This window comes from Salmo salar, chromosome 01, assembly GCF_965601325.2.
Source record: "Salmo salar chromosome 01, fSalSal1, whole genome shotgun sequence".
NCBI lineage: Eukaryota > Metazoa > Chordata > Actinopteri > Salmoniformes > Salmonidae > Salmo > Salmo salar.
In genome coordinates this window covers 80,647,201-80,662,693 of record NC_138291.1, presented here as the reverse complement: position 1 = coordinate 80,662,693, position 15,493 = coordinate 80,647,201, and the positions used below count along the sequence as shown (strand labels likewise).

Here is a 15,493-nt window from a genome sequence, read left to right as displayed (position 1 = left end):
GCATTCCCGTGGTTGGCAGATAGCAGGTTGCCTGGCATGTCGGACCCCACTGTCTGTGGTGTCAAACGGCCTAGTTACTCCCACCCTCTCCATGGGAGCCCCCATTGGGAACTGTTGGAGCTGAGCATGAGAACGGCCTGGATGGCACTTTCTCGCTGTGCAGTTGTCACAGCAGTGGGAAAAAGTCCTCCACATCCCTCTTTTGCTGGCCCCAGTAAAAGCCCAGACGGAGGTGGCAGAGGGTTTTTGTGACCCCAAAGTGTCCGGTCCCCACCCCCCCATGAGTGCTCTGGAGCACAGCCTCCCGCAGTGCTTTTGGGACCACCACCTGCCACCTATCCTCTCCTGTAGCTGGCTCCTTCCATGCCCGCTGTGGCACGCCATCAGCCAGCCGCAGTCTCTCAAACTTTGACCATAACCTTTTGGTCACGAGTGAGAGAGCTGCCACCTCTTTCCATGGTGGTCTCAGCTTCGCCTCTACCCACTGTAGCACAGGCTGTAGGTCTGTGTCCTGTCCCTAGTGCTGCCACCATTCAGCCATGTCGACAGTCTGCAGCTCACAGCAGACAGGCCCGCTCGCCCGACACACTGTGGCACAGACCCCCTCCTTCCCACACAGCTCTCTCTGCAGTACAGGGCCGACGGGACATGGCTTCGGCGTTGGAGTGGCGTGCCCCTGCCCTGTGCACCATTGTGAAGTCGTACGGCTGAAGCTCCTCCAACCAGCAAGCAACCTGCCCCTCTGGCTCTTTGAAAGACATGAGCCACTGGAGAGCAGAGTGGTCAGTCCTTACAGTAAAGGGCAGGTCACCCAGGTAGTACTTGAAGTGTTTGATGGAAGCCACAACAGCCAGGAGCTCCCAACAGGTGACACAGTAGCGGCGCTCATGTTTGTTGAATGTTTTGCTGAAGTACGCCATCACTCTCTCCCCCTCTGGCCCCACCTGGGCCAGCATCCCACCCATGCCCACATTGCTCACGTCTGTGTCCAGGATAAAGGACAAGGTGAGGTCAGGGGGGGCAAGCACAGGGGCCACGATCAGTGCACGTATGAGGGTGTTGAAGGCCTCCTCGCACTCCACTGTCCAAATGAAGACCTTGTCCTTTGGCAGCAGGTGGTTCAGGGGAGCAGCGATGCTTGAGAAGCCCCGTACAAACCTCCTGTAGTACGAGGCCAGGCCCAGGAAACTCTTCAGCTGATGCTGGTCGGTGGAGGTGGGCCAGTCTCGGACAACACCCACTTTGTCCTCCATGGTTCTGATACCCTCCTTCCCCACTTGGTGGCCCAAGAAGGACACCTCTTTCCTCATGAAGTGGCACTTCTCGGGTTGGAGCTTCAGGCCTGCGGCAGCCACCCTCTCCAGCACACGCCGTAGCGCCCCCGGGGCTGACTAGAAGGAGCTGCCATGGGCCAGGATGTCGTCGAGGTATCCCAGACACTCCTGTCGGTGAATGCCATCCAGCACCCTGTCCATCAAACGCTCAAAAGTAGCTGGAGCATTGCACAGGCCGAAGCACAGGACCTTGAACTGCCAGTGTCCTCTGTTAGTGGAGAACGCAGTTTTTGCTCTGGCCTCTGGGGAGAGGGGCACCTGCCAGTAGCCACTGCAGAGGTCTAGCGAGGAGAACCAGGAGGACCCCCTAACCAGGTCCAGTGACTCATCGATACGTGGTATGCGGTCTGAGTCCTTCCTGGTTACCTCATTCAGCTGCATGTAGTCAGCACAGAACCTCAGCTTTCCCCCTTCTTAGGAACCATGACGACTGGTGCCGCCTAGGGGCTGTCTGAGGGCTCGATGAAGTCTGCCCGCTGCATCTCCAACACAGCCTTGTCTGCCGCCTCCTGGCGTGCCAGCAGGATACAGTGGGGATGCATCTTGATGTGCATATCTCCCTCACTGCAGACAGTGTCCTCCACTCTCCCATCTGGGGTAGCTAGGCTGCGGGGCACACGGCCCGGGCTCACGGTGGGATGTATCGTGGAGGTAGCTGGGGGAATGTAACACACAGCCGTAGGTGATAGAAGGGCTGGTAAAAAGTCACGCACCGATGTGGGGGAGGGAGGGCAGCCATGAGTCTCTGCTGCTTTAACTGTTGGAGTAAGGGGGTAGTTGGGTTGTGTGAATGTGAATTGGGAGGGCCATGATGACTGCCGGCCCTCCCTGGAAGCTCAGTGTGCCCCTATTTAGGTCTAACTGGCAGCCTGTGCTCCTAAGAAAGTCCAACCCCAGGATACCATGGTCCTGCACAGCTGCCACCCACACAGGATGACGTACAGTCCTGCCCCCTACTATCAGTCATTATTCCCTTCCCTTTCATGGGTGCCAGCTCACCTGTGACTGTGCGGAGCTACACAACTGTGGGCTCAAACCTGGCACAATATCCGGCCTCACCAGGGTTACTGTGGACCCAGTGTCCACCAGGGCAGAGCAGGGCACCCACTCCACAGTGACACGGACATGACAAAAGTCCCCAACACAGGTTCGGCCCACCACAACAACAGGCTCCATCTGCTTGCACTCGTCTGCTTCTGGGGTAAGTGGAGCCTTGCTCCCCCGTCTGTGCCGGTGGGCTCCTCCTGGCGATGGTGGTGGTTGGGAAAGAGAGCCAGGGGTCCGGACTGCTCCGCCTATGCGGACCCCGAGCCGTTTCCCTGAACTCTGGGGGACCTAGGGAAATCCCAGCGCAGATGGGACCAGGGCAAATCTGACCACGACTCCATTTTGTTGCTCCCAGCCTATAGACAGAAACTAAAACAGGAAACGCTCGTGCTCAGGTCTGTTCAACGCTGGTTCGACCAATCTGATTCCACGCTTCCAAGATTGCTTCGATCACGTGGACTGGGATATGTTCCGGATAGCGTCGAACAACAACATTAATGTATACGCTGATTCGGTGAGCGAGTTTATTAGCAAGTGCATCGGTGATGTTGTACCAACAGCAACTTCGCCAACCAGAAACCGTGGATTGATGGCAGCATTCGCGCAAAACTGAAAGCTCGAACCACTGCTTTTAATCAGGGCAAGGCGACCGGAAACATGACCGAATACAAACAGTGTAGCTATTCCCTCCGCAAGGCAATCAAACATGCTGAGCGCCAGTATAGAGACAAAGTAGAGTCGCAATTCAACAGCTCAGACACGAGAGGAATGTGGCAGGGTCTACAGTCAATCACGGACTACCAAAAGAAAACCAGCCCCGTCGTGGACCCCGATGTCTTGCTCCCAGACAAACTAAACAACTCCTTCGCTTGCTTTGAGGACAATACAGTGCCACTGACACGGCCCGCTACCAAAACCTGCGGACTCTCCTTCACCACAGCCAACGTGAGTAAAACATTTAAACATGTTAACCCTCGGCAAGGCTGCCAGCCCAGACGGCATCCCTAGCCACGTCCTCAGAGCATGCGCAGACCAGCTGGCTGGTGTGTTTACGGACATATTCAATCAATCCCTATCCCAGTCTGCTGTTCCCACATGCTTCAAAAGGGCCACCATTGTTCCTGTTCCCAAGAAAGCTAAGGTAACTGAGCTAAACGACTATCGCCCCGTAGCACTCACTTCCGTCATCATGAAGTGCTTTGAGAGACTAGTCAAGGATCATATCACCTCCACCTTACCTGACACCCTAGACCCACTCCAATTTGCTTACCGCCCCAATAGGTCTACAGACGAAGCAATCACAATCACACTGCCCTAACCCATCTGGACAAGAGGAATACCTATGTAAGAATGCTGTTCATCGACTACAGCTCAGCATTTAACACCCTGGGTCTCGACCCCACCCTGTGTAACTGGGTCCTGGACTTTCTGACGGGCCACCCCCAGGTGGTGAGGGTAGGAAACAACATCTCCACCCCGCTGATCCTCAACACTGGGGCTCCACAAGGGTGCGTTCTCAGCCCTCTCCTGTACTCCCTGTTCACCCATGACTGCGTGGCCATGCATGCCTCGAACTCAATCATCAAGTTTGCAGATGACACTACAGTGGTAGGCTTGATTACCAACAACGACGAGACGGCCTACAGGGAGGAGGTGAGGGCCCTCGGAGTGTGGTGTCAGGAAAACAACCTCACACTCAACGTCAACAAAACAAAGGAGATGATCGTGGACTTAAGGAAACAGCAGAGGGAGCACCTCCCTATCCACATCGACGGGACAGTAGTGGAGAAGTTTTAAGTTCCTCGGCGTACACATCACGGACAAACTGAAATGGTCCACCCACACAGACAGCGTGGTGAAGAAGGTGCAACAGCGCCTCTTCAACCTCAGGAGACTGAAGAAATTTGGCTTGTTACCAAAAACACTTTTACAGATGCACAATCGAGAGCATCCTGTCGGGCTGTATCACCGCCTGGTACGGCAACTGCTCCGCCCACAACCGCAAGGCTCTCCAGAGGGTAGTGAGGTCTGCACAACGCATCACCGGGGGCAAACTACCTGCCCTCCAGGACACCTACACCACCCGATGTAACAGGAAGGGCAAAAAGATCATCAAGGACAACAACCACCTGAGCCACTGCCTGTTCACCCCGCTATCATCCAGAAGACGAGGTCAGTACAGGTGCATCAAAGTGGGGACCGAGAGACTGAAAAACAGCTTTTATCTCAAGGCCATCAGACTGTTAAACTGCCATCACTAACATTGAGTGGCTGCTGCCAACATACTGGCTCAAATCTCTAGCCACATTAATTATTAAAAATTGGATGTAATAAATGTATCACTAGTCACTTTAAACAATGCCACTTTATATAATGTTTACATACCCTACATTACTCATCTCATATGTATATACAGTACTGTATACCATTACTGCATGTTGCCTATGCCGTTCGGCCATCGCTCATCCATAAATGTATATGTACATATTCTTGTTCATTCCTTTACACTTGTGTGTATAAGGTAGTTCTTGTGAAATTGTTAGATTACTTGTTAGATATTACTGCATGGTCGGAACTAGAAGCACAAGCATTTCACTACACTCGCATTAACATCTGTTAACCATGACCAATAAAATTTGATTTGATTTGGCTTGTGTTGAGTGCCACCTGTAGCGACACAGCACGAATGAGGTCATTCATTTCAGCCACCCATGCAGGCTTTTCCGGCTCTGGGCTGCTCTGCCCCCTAGCCCGCACAATGGGTGTGTCTCCCTGCACCCCCACCGAAGCCCCAGCCCACACGAGCTCACTCTCCAAAGCCATCTCTAAGGCTATCTGCAATGCCTCAGGATGAGCCAGCTGGGTCTTTAAGCGCAGCTCGATAGGAGAGAGCTCCTGTATGAACTGGTCCCTTGCTAGCTTGCTCTGCTCGAAGGGGTGCATGTGTGCATAGTTTATATTTATATTAATGAAATCTCAATCATAAATGTTAGAAACGTACATTTTTTCCCGTACAAGCAGACATTCCGACGTAGCCACCTTGAACTATAGTGTAGCCTACGCTAGTGTATTTCGTGTTATTCTAATGGCCTAGAAAACATGATGCCCAATCTATAGGTAATCTATCTTTCCCTCATCACCTCATGGCATGGTATGTTATCTTATCTCGCTGTATACAGATCTAAATGTTGTTAGCTAATCACAGACTGTGTTGTTGCCAGTAGCATCAGACAACCAATAAGAGTTGTGTCCACGGCTTTCAGAGGAGTTCATATGCGTTATTCGGGTTCCTTGGGATGTACATTCAGTCGAATTGAGCAGTTCATAGACTTTCCCAGAGGGTCCGTGCTATTCGGGATCCTTGGGATGTCCCTACCTCTATCAAGTAAAAATGTGAAATGCTTACGTTTAGTGTTAGTTTAGAGTAAGGACGTCCCAAGGAATCCCGATTGCAGTGACTGTTCATAGACTGAGAGACTGGCACGGTATTTGAGAGCTCGGCGGCGACACAGACAAGCGGCAGAAGCGATTTTCGAGTGTCTGCCCCAGATAGTTTCCTTAGAGACGATGAAAAGAATGACCAAGATGTACTTGATCCAATTGAGGAGTAAGTAGGCTATATTTAAGTAGTGATATCGTTTGGAAATATTTAGGCCTACTGTGTAAAGGCATATTTTGTTTATTTGAATTTTTTTGGGTTGATAACGAGTTGATAACATATTGTCGAAAGCACGTTGGCGATATTATTTACTGTGTCGATAGCGGAGTAGGCTAGTGTACAATAACGTAATTTGATTTGCTAGTATTATTTATTTAATGGATGAATTAAAATGTAAATGAAAATATACACATGTGGTGCTATAGGATATACATATTTTACATTGTAATACATTACCCCTACATGCCATTGTGCTATAGGATATATATATATATACGTGCATATTTTACATTGTAATACACTACCCCTACATGCCATTGTGCTATAGGATATATACACTGCTCAAAAAAATAAAGGGAACACTTAAACAACACAATGTAACTCCAAGTCAATCACACTTCTGTGAAATCAAACTGTCCACTTAGGAAGCAACACTGATTGACAATACATTTCACATGCTGTTGTGCAAATGGAATAGACAACAGGTGGAAATTATAGGCAATTAGCAAGACACCCCCAATAAAGGAGTGGTTCTGCAGGTAGGGACCACAGACCACTTCTCAGTTCCTATGCTTCCTGGCTGATGTTTTGGTCACTTTTGAATGCTGGCGGTGCTTTCACTCTAGTGGTAGCATGAGATGGAGTCTACAACCCACACAAGTGGCTCAGGTAGTGCAGCTCATCCAGGATGGCACATCAATGCGAGCTGTGGCAAGAAGGTTTGCTGTGTCTGTCAGCGTAGTGTCCAGAGCATGGAGGCGCTACCAGGAGACAGGCCAGTACATCAGGAGACGTGGAGGAGGTCGTAGGAGGGCAACAACCCAGCAGCAGGACCGCTACCTCCGCCTTTGTGCAAGGAGGAGCAGGAGGAGCACTGCCAGAGCCCTGCAGAATGACCTCCAGCAGGCCACAAATGTGCATGTGTCTGCTCAAACGGTCAGAAACAGACTCCATGAGGGTGGTATGAGGGTCCAACACCGTGCAGGACGTTTGGCATTTGCCAGAGAACACCAAGATTGGCAAATTCGCCACTGGCGCCCTGTGCTCTTCACAGATGAAAGCAGGTTCACACTGAGCACGTGACAGACGTGACAGAGTCTGGAGACGCCGTGGAGAACGTTCTGCTGCCTGCAACATCCTCCAGCATGACCGGTTTGGCGGTGGGTCAGTCATGGTGTGGGGTGGCATTTCTTTGGGGGGCCGCACAGCCCTCCATGTGCTCGCCAGAGGTAGCCTGACAGCCATTGGGTACCGAGATGAGATCCTCAGACTCCTTGTGAGACCATATGCTGGTGCGGTTGGCCCTGGGTTCCTCCTAATGCAAGACAATGCTAGACCTCATGTGGCTGGAGTGTGTCAGCAGTTCCTGCAAGAGGAAGGCATTGATGCTATGGACTGGCCAGCCCGTTCCCCAGACCTGAATCCAATTGAGCACATCTGGGACATCATGTCTCGCTCCATCCACCAACGCCACGTTGCACCACAGACTGTCCAGGAGTTGGTGGATGCTTTAGTCCAGGTCTGGGAGGAGATCCCTCAGGAGACCATCCGCCACCTCATCAGGAGCATGCCCAGGCGTTGTAGGGAGGTCATACAGGCACGTGGAGGCCACACACACTACTGAGTTTCATTTTGACTTGTTTTAAGGACATTACATCAAAGTTGGATCAGCCTGTAGTGTGGTTTTCCACTTTAATTTTGACTGTGACTCCAAATCCAGACCTCCATGGGTTAATAAATTGGATTTCCATTGATTATTTTTGTGTGATTTTGTTGTCAGCACATTCAACTATGTAAAGAAAAAAGTATTTAATAAGATTATTTCTTTCATTCAAATCTCGGATGTGTTGTTTAAGTGTTCCCTTTATTTTTTTGAGCAGTATATATATACGTGCATATTTTACTTTATAATACATTACCCCTACATGCCATTGTGTGCTGGAGCTATGGGTGTATTTTTCCACTGGCACTAGGCCTACACATTCACACTCGAACTGAATTGAATGGGGGATGCATAAATACTTTTCACTGAAGAAGGGAAACAAGGTACAACATGCAACTTCGATGGAAGACCTAAAATCATGCCTGACAAAATCACAACGGTATCCTAATATAGTGTGGATACAGTAGTAGCCTATTCTACAACAATGTAACAATGTGCTAGTATTATTTATCTAATTGATCAATTAAAATGGAAATGTGGATGGGTACACTACTTCATTCAATGATTACGGTATTGTACAAGGTAGATACAGGAGTAGTCTACAATAATAATGTAATTGAATGTGCTATAGTATCATTTATTTAATTGATGAATACAATTGTAAATGGGGATGGGTAGACTACTTCATTCAGTGAATACTGAATGTATTGATACCCCTGGAGTATGTTAATGACTGCTTTTCAGCTGTTAAACTATGGCAATGTCAAACTAATTTCTAAATCTCTTTCTTTTAGTCAAGATGTGATGAGACAGAGCAACCAATCAACTTCACTGCAGCTGCTCAAACCACCACCCTCACTTTTCTCCCTCCGTAAGTAACCACAGCCTCTTCTCCTGTTCAAAATGGTGGTGCTATTTTGTGTGTTATCTTGAATACCAGGCAGATGTTTGAGTATAGAATAAAATGGTGTTAAAAAAAAAGTACACTCTTTGAGAAAGGGGTTCCAACAGGTTCTTTGGCTGTCACCAAATGATAACTTTTTGGTTCCAGGTAGAAGTATTTTTGGTTCCATGTAGAACCCTCTGTGGAATGGAGCCCAAACGGGTTCTACTAAGACACAGAAGGGGTTCTACCTGGAACCAAAAAGGGTTATCCTATGGGGATAGCAGAAGAATCCTGGTAGTTTGTTGATAGCACCTTTTTATCTGATTGTAGGCCTATATTGCACTGGTGGTTTTCTGTAAAAAATACAATTAATTGGTGGTGGTGAGTTAAGATAATCAGAAATACTGTGAAACATCCCCACTTTTAGCACACATTTGCACAGTAACCTTTTATGTGTGCTGAGGCATTTCTGATCACTCAACATTGACAGGACCAACAAAAAAGACATGCTTGGGGCTGCATCTCAGTGCTAGAGGTGTCACTACAGACCCTGGTAGTGATTGGGAGTCCCATAGGGCAGCGCACAATTGGCCCAGCGTCGTCCGGGTTAGGGTTTGGCCGGGGTGGGTCGTCATTGTAAATAAGAATTTGTTCTTAACTGACTTGCCTAGTTAAATAAAGGTCCAATTAAAAAAAGAAAAACATACAAACAAAAGATAACGTGTCTAACTTGAACCGTTATGCATTTATTAGGAGACTAGATACAAATAGCTAATCCTGGCTACCAATGTTCTAGCATTAATTTATTGAGGCAAGCAGATCAGAGATATCAAGGTGGTACTTAAGCATATGCCATGTGTATATGTGACACACACACATATGTATGGTCATATTTTGAATGTTTTATTTTGTTTATTTTGCCTCCCAGGTATTTGCATTTAATGTATGTATATAAATACTGCCGCTAGGGGAGCTGTGACGTCAATGGAGTGCGTTAGTGAGATCTTTCACATTTCTTCATTATGGAGAATGACTAGTTCTGAAAACTAACGTTTCTTCGTCTCATAATTTTATTCAATTATTTCAGGTATGTAATGTGCAAAAGTGCAATATGACTCAAAATATTGAGGTAACATGGTTAATTACATAGTCCATGAGTTTGATGATGTTTGAAGGCAACTGAAGGGAGTGTTAACCGAGTGAAAAACTGGTTGGTATTTTCTCCATTGTAAGTAATGGAGTTAGGCTAGCTTGCTAATGGTTTACGTGTAAGAGAAGGAATTAAGACGTCTGAACTTTTTGTACTTTTATTTTACAACGTTTTAGATCCAATTTGTTTTATTTTCTATGAACAAAAGCCTCAGTTTACGTAAGGTAATATATGTAAATGTGATGTCACGATAAAATATGTTAGTGTTAATATTTGTACAAAAATAGCGTTTAACAGTTCTCTAGCTTGATGCTAACCAAATTTAGCTTGGCTAAGTGCTAGTTAGCTCTAGCCTAGTTAGTTTTAGTCAATGTCAGCTTACATGTTAGTGGTTTATAATGTAATGGTTGTACCAATGTTTCGCATAGGCGTCCAGTAATTACGTTTTTTGAAATTGACACTGATAGTACAGTGAGTTGTAGATATATGGTGACTCCAGGTTTGGATGAACGGACCTTGACGGGTACCAGGAATTGTAGGACAACCAGAAGGTAATTATCTTTGCACACAACAGCAGCGTCCAGGCCTCCAGATTATTCACTTTATCGCCTGCTGTTCTGACGGGAGCCACAGCTGTTTACTGGGGTTGCCTATACTGTAGTATAACAAATGTGTGATTGACTTAGTGTTTTTCTATTGATATTTTTGTATAACGTACTTTGAGATCACTGATACTCCACCTGATGTGGTGGAAGTTGTCAAACCAGATCAGAACGCCTTCGAGGACCACCTTCATGCAAGGATGTGGAGGTTTTTGACCAGGTAAAAATGATTGTCCTCTGTTAATTTATTTTCTGGCCTTCCAAGATATATATATATATATAAGAGCTGTATTTGTAATAATATGAAATATAATTGCGTTTATTTCTATTATCAATCAAGGTGAGACTGAACATGGACAAGGCGCATGAGAAAAAGGAGAGTCACCAGAGGTGAATCAAGGGAACCAAATATTCGACATCTGGGCTATGACTTGGCTTGGAAGAAGGACGAAAGGAAGGTGAGACCTGGAAAAGCTTTGTGCTCTTTCGCTCCTAGCTGGGGTCAACATCCGTTAAGGTGAATCTAAAAATCTCAGATGATAACTATTTGCATTTGCCGCCTCATGGTGGGCGACATCATCACGCTGTCAGCAGTACCATCACTGGCCCAGAGATTTCTCCAAATAGTCAATCTCAAGGCTAACCACTGGGTCACGTTAAGTAACCGCCACTTCCAGGTAGGTAGTTAAGGTGTATGACTCCAGTGGTCATGACAACATCCTGGAGTTTCTCTCACAACTCATCTCTATCTTGTCCAGGGACCATCCCTTACCTCCCTCATCAACCCCTCTGACATAAAAAAAATTGACATGTATCCTTTCTTTTCTGTCTGCCATTAACATTATTGCATGTCTAATCAAACATTTAAATTAAATCATTCAATAACTGTATTTTTACATACATGATAATCCCTTGACCTGTGTGTTTGCTTGTTTAAATCTGTATCCTACCCTTTTCCCTTTACTCTGCTCCTGTTCTCCAGGACCTAGGGGTTCTGCCTAACACCCAGACATGGATCCACCTGATGTCCTCCATAACCAACCACCCTCTAACTTTTCATTACATCAGCTACTGTTATTGTCATTATCTGCTAAGAGCAATAAAACTATCATACTGGCCACATAATGTGAGATGCACAGATTAGCTAAAAACACTAGCACTTCAAACATTCAGAACAGAGGGCAGCAGCGCCTGGACTTTGCAGTTTCCCTCATCAAGTCCACCTTCCAAGACTGACTACTTGTTGAAAACAAGTGACAGGCAGAACCTCCCATCCACACAGTGCCCAACTCCTCTCTATTCCACACACCAGAATTCAGTATTTCAGTCTATGATTACCATGTGAGTGTACAAACATATCTGAAAATAAATTGACACGTACCAAAAATGTTTTACATTTATGTATTTAAATCTAAAATACTGCCAGATTGGTTTTCACAGCTGTTTCGTAAGGTTTTCATTATTGTAAATTGTAACGTATCCCTTGATGGTGTTTGTTAGTTCAACATTATTCATTGTTGTATCATAAGACATACAATAAATATATATTCAACCACAAGGGTGTACGAATGCGCTATGATTATTATTATTTTTTTCATCATAATAGAGGACTAATGTTATTTCAGTGTAGATAAGGGAAGGCCTGTTTAAAATGAAAATATCCCAGCCAGACAAGCCAGTGTATGAATAAAAGGTATTTGCATATGAATGGAGTGGGAATTAGCTGACTTTGGGATCTGTAAAGTAAGTAACAATGTGGGGGGGGGGCATTGAAATTATATTTTTTACCCTGATGCCTGTTTATTCATGAAAAGCAGAAGATGGTAAATAACTGCTTAGCCTATGCAAATTAATAGGAATGCATTTAGCCTAATTGGTAACAAATATGATGTGGGATCCTAGTACCGATTTTGTTTGTCAAATCCAGATTAAATATAGGTCTTCATGTGTATCAAATCTGTAGGCGATTGTGGGCAAAATCAATGTCAAACTGCTGAAATGTTTAGGCTTCATCATGACCTGTGGTTAAAACAGGCTGGGGTGTTTTCGGTTCCGTTTAGTCTGATTCAATGGGATTCTCCTGAGTAATAAATGTTTTTATCTGTTAAACTGTTTGGTCTATGTATAGACCTATAAAGATTCTAACATTTTGGTATTTTGCGGTAGGCATAGCTCTAAATTGCAGAGCATTTAATAAACCAACCACATTTTCCTGTGATGTTTGAACACGATCTTCGATAGCCTAGTAGACAGCAGAAATAATCATGTAGTTAATCATTGTTACAGCCTAGATCGCTTTATATCATCTGGACTGTTGATTTTTCTATGGCTAAGCAAACAAGTGGTAGCATATGCTTTTTGCCTGTCTCTATAACAAGGGTTAGGCCTATATCCTCACATACCCTCTCAATTCAAACCTTGCATTTAACCATAAACCATCTCCACAGAAATGTATAGCCTACGGATTGCGTTGTAACAGTGATTGTGTCTGTTAATCCGGTAAACTGGGAAGTGGGGAAAAAAACGGGGTTCAATCATGACATCAGGGATTTTCAGGTCAGATAAAGATGCCAGAGTTTCTGATTGGAATTCCGAGTTGGATGACCGTTTGAAACAAACAAAAAAATCACTGTCAGCAATTTTTTTTTAGAGTTCCCAGTTGTCTTGAACGCACTGAAGTTCGAAGTCAGAGATTGCCGACTTCCGAGTTGTTTTGAATGCGCCACTAGAGACGTAGGCTACCTCTTGTTTCTGAATAGGGCTACCTCCAACAAAGAAGCCCTTGTGCCTGTATTGATGTGAGAAATAGGCATATCTACACAGTAATGGTGGATGGCTACGATATCAACTAGCCTAATAGGTTTTGTATTGAGGTGATAGCCCTATTTTAACCAGGTAGGCCAGTTAACAAGTTCTCATTTACAACTGCGACCTGGCCAAGATAAAGCAAAGCAGAACGACAAAAACAACAACACAGAGTTACGCATGGCATGAGAGAAATTACAGTCAATAACACAATAGAAAAATCTATGTACAGTGTGTGCAAATGTAGTACAATTAGGGAGGTAAGGCAATAAATAGGCCATAGTGGCGAAATAATTACAATTTAGCATTAACACTGGGGTGATGCATGTGCAGATGATGATGTGCAAGTAAATCAACAAATTAAATAAATTAGATTACTCAGGCAATGAACATGTAGACGTTTGTAAGACATTCATGGTGAGATCTTTAATAATAAACTAAACAGATGTAACAGTGTAGGTTCCGTCCCTCTCTTCGCCCCAAACTGGGCTCGAACCAGGAACCCTTGCACACCTCAACAACTGACACCCACGAAGCATCGTTAACCATCGCGCCATAAAAGCCGCGGCCCTTGCTACGCAAGGGGAACAACCACTTCAGGTCTCAGAGCGAGTGACGTCACCGATTGGAACGCTATTAGCGCGCACCACCGCTAACTAACTAGTCATTTCACATTGGTTACACAGACACTTAAACTAAGTGGCGCGTAACACATGTAGACGTTTTAAAGGCGTTCATGGTAAGATCCTTCATAATAAACTTACACCAAACTGACACATGAGGCGAAGTGAACACAACGTGAATACTACGTCTACATAACGTGTACGTATCACTTGACGTGAACGCGTCGACAGTTTGACGCCTTAGCCTGTTAGGGCTAGGGGGCAGTATTGACACGGCCGGATAAAAAACGTACCGGATTTAATCTGGTTACTACTCCTGCCCAGTAACTAGAATATGCATATAATTATTGGCTTTGGATAGAAAACACCCTAAAGTTTCTAAAACTGTTTGAATGGTGTCTGTGAGTATAACAGAACTCATATGGCAGGCCAAAACCTGAGAAGATTCCATGCAGGAAGTGGCCTGTCTGACAAGTTGTGTTTCATCTTGGCTCTTTTTATTGAAGACTGAGGATCTTTGCAATAACGTGACACTTCCTACGGCTCCCATAGGCTCTCAGAGCCCGGGAAAAAGCTGAACGATATCGAGGCAGCCTCTGGCTGAAACACTTTATCGCGTTTGGCAAGTGGCCGATCAGAGTACTATGGGCTTAGGCGCGTGCCCGAGTCGACCAAATGCTTTATTTTCTTTCGTCTGTTTACCTAAACGCAGATTCCCGGTCGGAATATTATCGCTTTTTTATGAGAAAAATGGCATAAAAATTGATTTTAAACAGCGGTTGACATGCTTCGAAGTACGGTAATGGAATATTTAGACATTTTTTGTCACGAATTGCGCCATGCTCGTCACCCTTATTTACCCTTTCGGATAGTGTCTTGAACGCACGAACAAAATGCCGCTGTTTGGATATAACTGGATTATTTTGAACCAAACCAACATTTGTTATTGAAGTAGAAGTCCTGGGAGTGCATTCTGACGAAGACAGCAAAGGTAATAACATTTTTCTTATAGTAAATCTGACTTTTATGAGTGCTAAACTTGCTGGGTGTCTAAATAGCTAGCCCTGTGATGCCGGGCTATCTACTGAGAATATTGCAAAATGTGCTTTCACCGAAAAGCTATTTTAAAATCGGACATATCGAGTGCATAGAGGAGTTCTGTATCTATAATTCTTAAAATAATTGTTATGCTTTTTGTGAACGTTTATCGTGAGTAATTTAGTAAATTCACCGGCAGTGTTCGGTGGGAATGCTAGTCACATGCTAGTCACATGCTAATGTAAAAAGCTGGTTTTTAGCTGTGGTTTGGGTTTATGTGACATTATATGCTAGCTTGAAAAATGGGTGTCTGATTATTTCTGGCTGGGTACTCTGCTGACATAATCTAATGTTTTGCTTTCGTTATAAAGCCTTTTTGAAATCGGACAGTGTGGTTAGATTAACGAGAGTCTTGTCTTTAAAATGGTGTAAAATAGTCATATGTTTGAAAAATTGATGTTTTTGCATTTTTGAGGAATTTGAATAAAGCGCCACGGGAATACACTGGCTGTTGATTAGGTGGGACGCAGCCCATAGAGGTTAAAAACAACTTGTCTCCATTGACAGTCCATGTTAATTCATGGCGGTATTTTATAGCGCTAGGAAGACATTAGGTGACTCGGTGAGAGGTATCAGTAGCTTCACGAGGCTTAATTCTGGCAAGAATCATCCCCCATAGTCGACGAA

The 15,493-nt window shown here is 45.3% G+C and overlaps 1 long non-coding RNA gene across 5 annotated transcripts; it reads left to right on the top strand.

Moving 5' to 3' along the window:
- The first annotated feature begins 5,653 nt into the window (after positions 1-5,653).
- On the top strand, positions 5,654-11,898 carry LOC106612571 (uncharacterized). 5 transcript variants are annotated; one of them, XR_014392808.1, is made up of 4 exons: positions 5,654-5,988; positions 8,497-9,675; positions 10,206-10,560; positions 10,681-11,898. It is a non-coding gene; the product is annotated as an uncharacterized LOC106612571 (long non-coding RNA). The 5 variants fall into 5 exon arrangements; XR_014392810.1 differs by having other exon boundaries at positions 5,659-5,988; positions 8,497-10,560; positions 10,681-10,798; positions 11,323-11,898; XR_014392811.1 differs by having other exon boundaries at positions 5,659-5,988; positions 8,497-10,560; positions 10,681-11,017; positions 11,323-11,898.
- Positions 11,899-15,493: the final 3,595 nt, after the last annotated feature.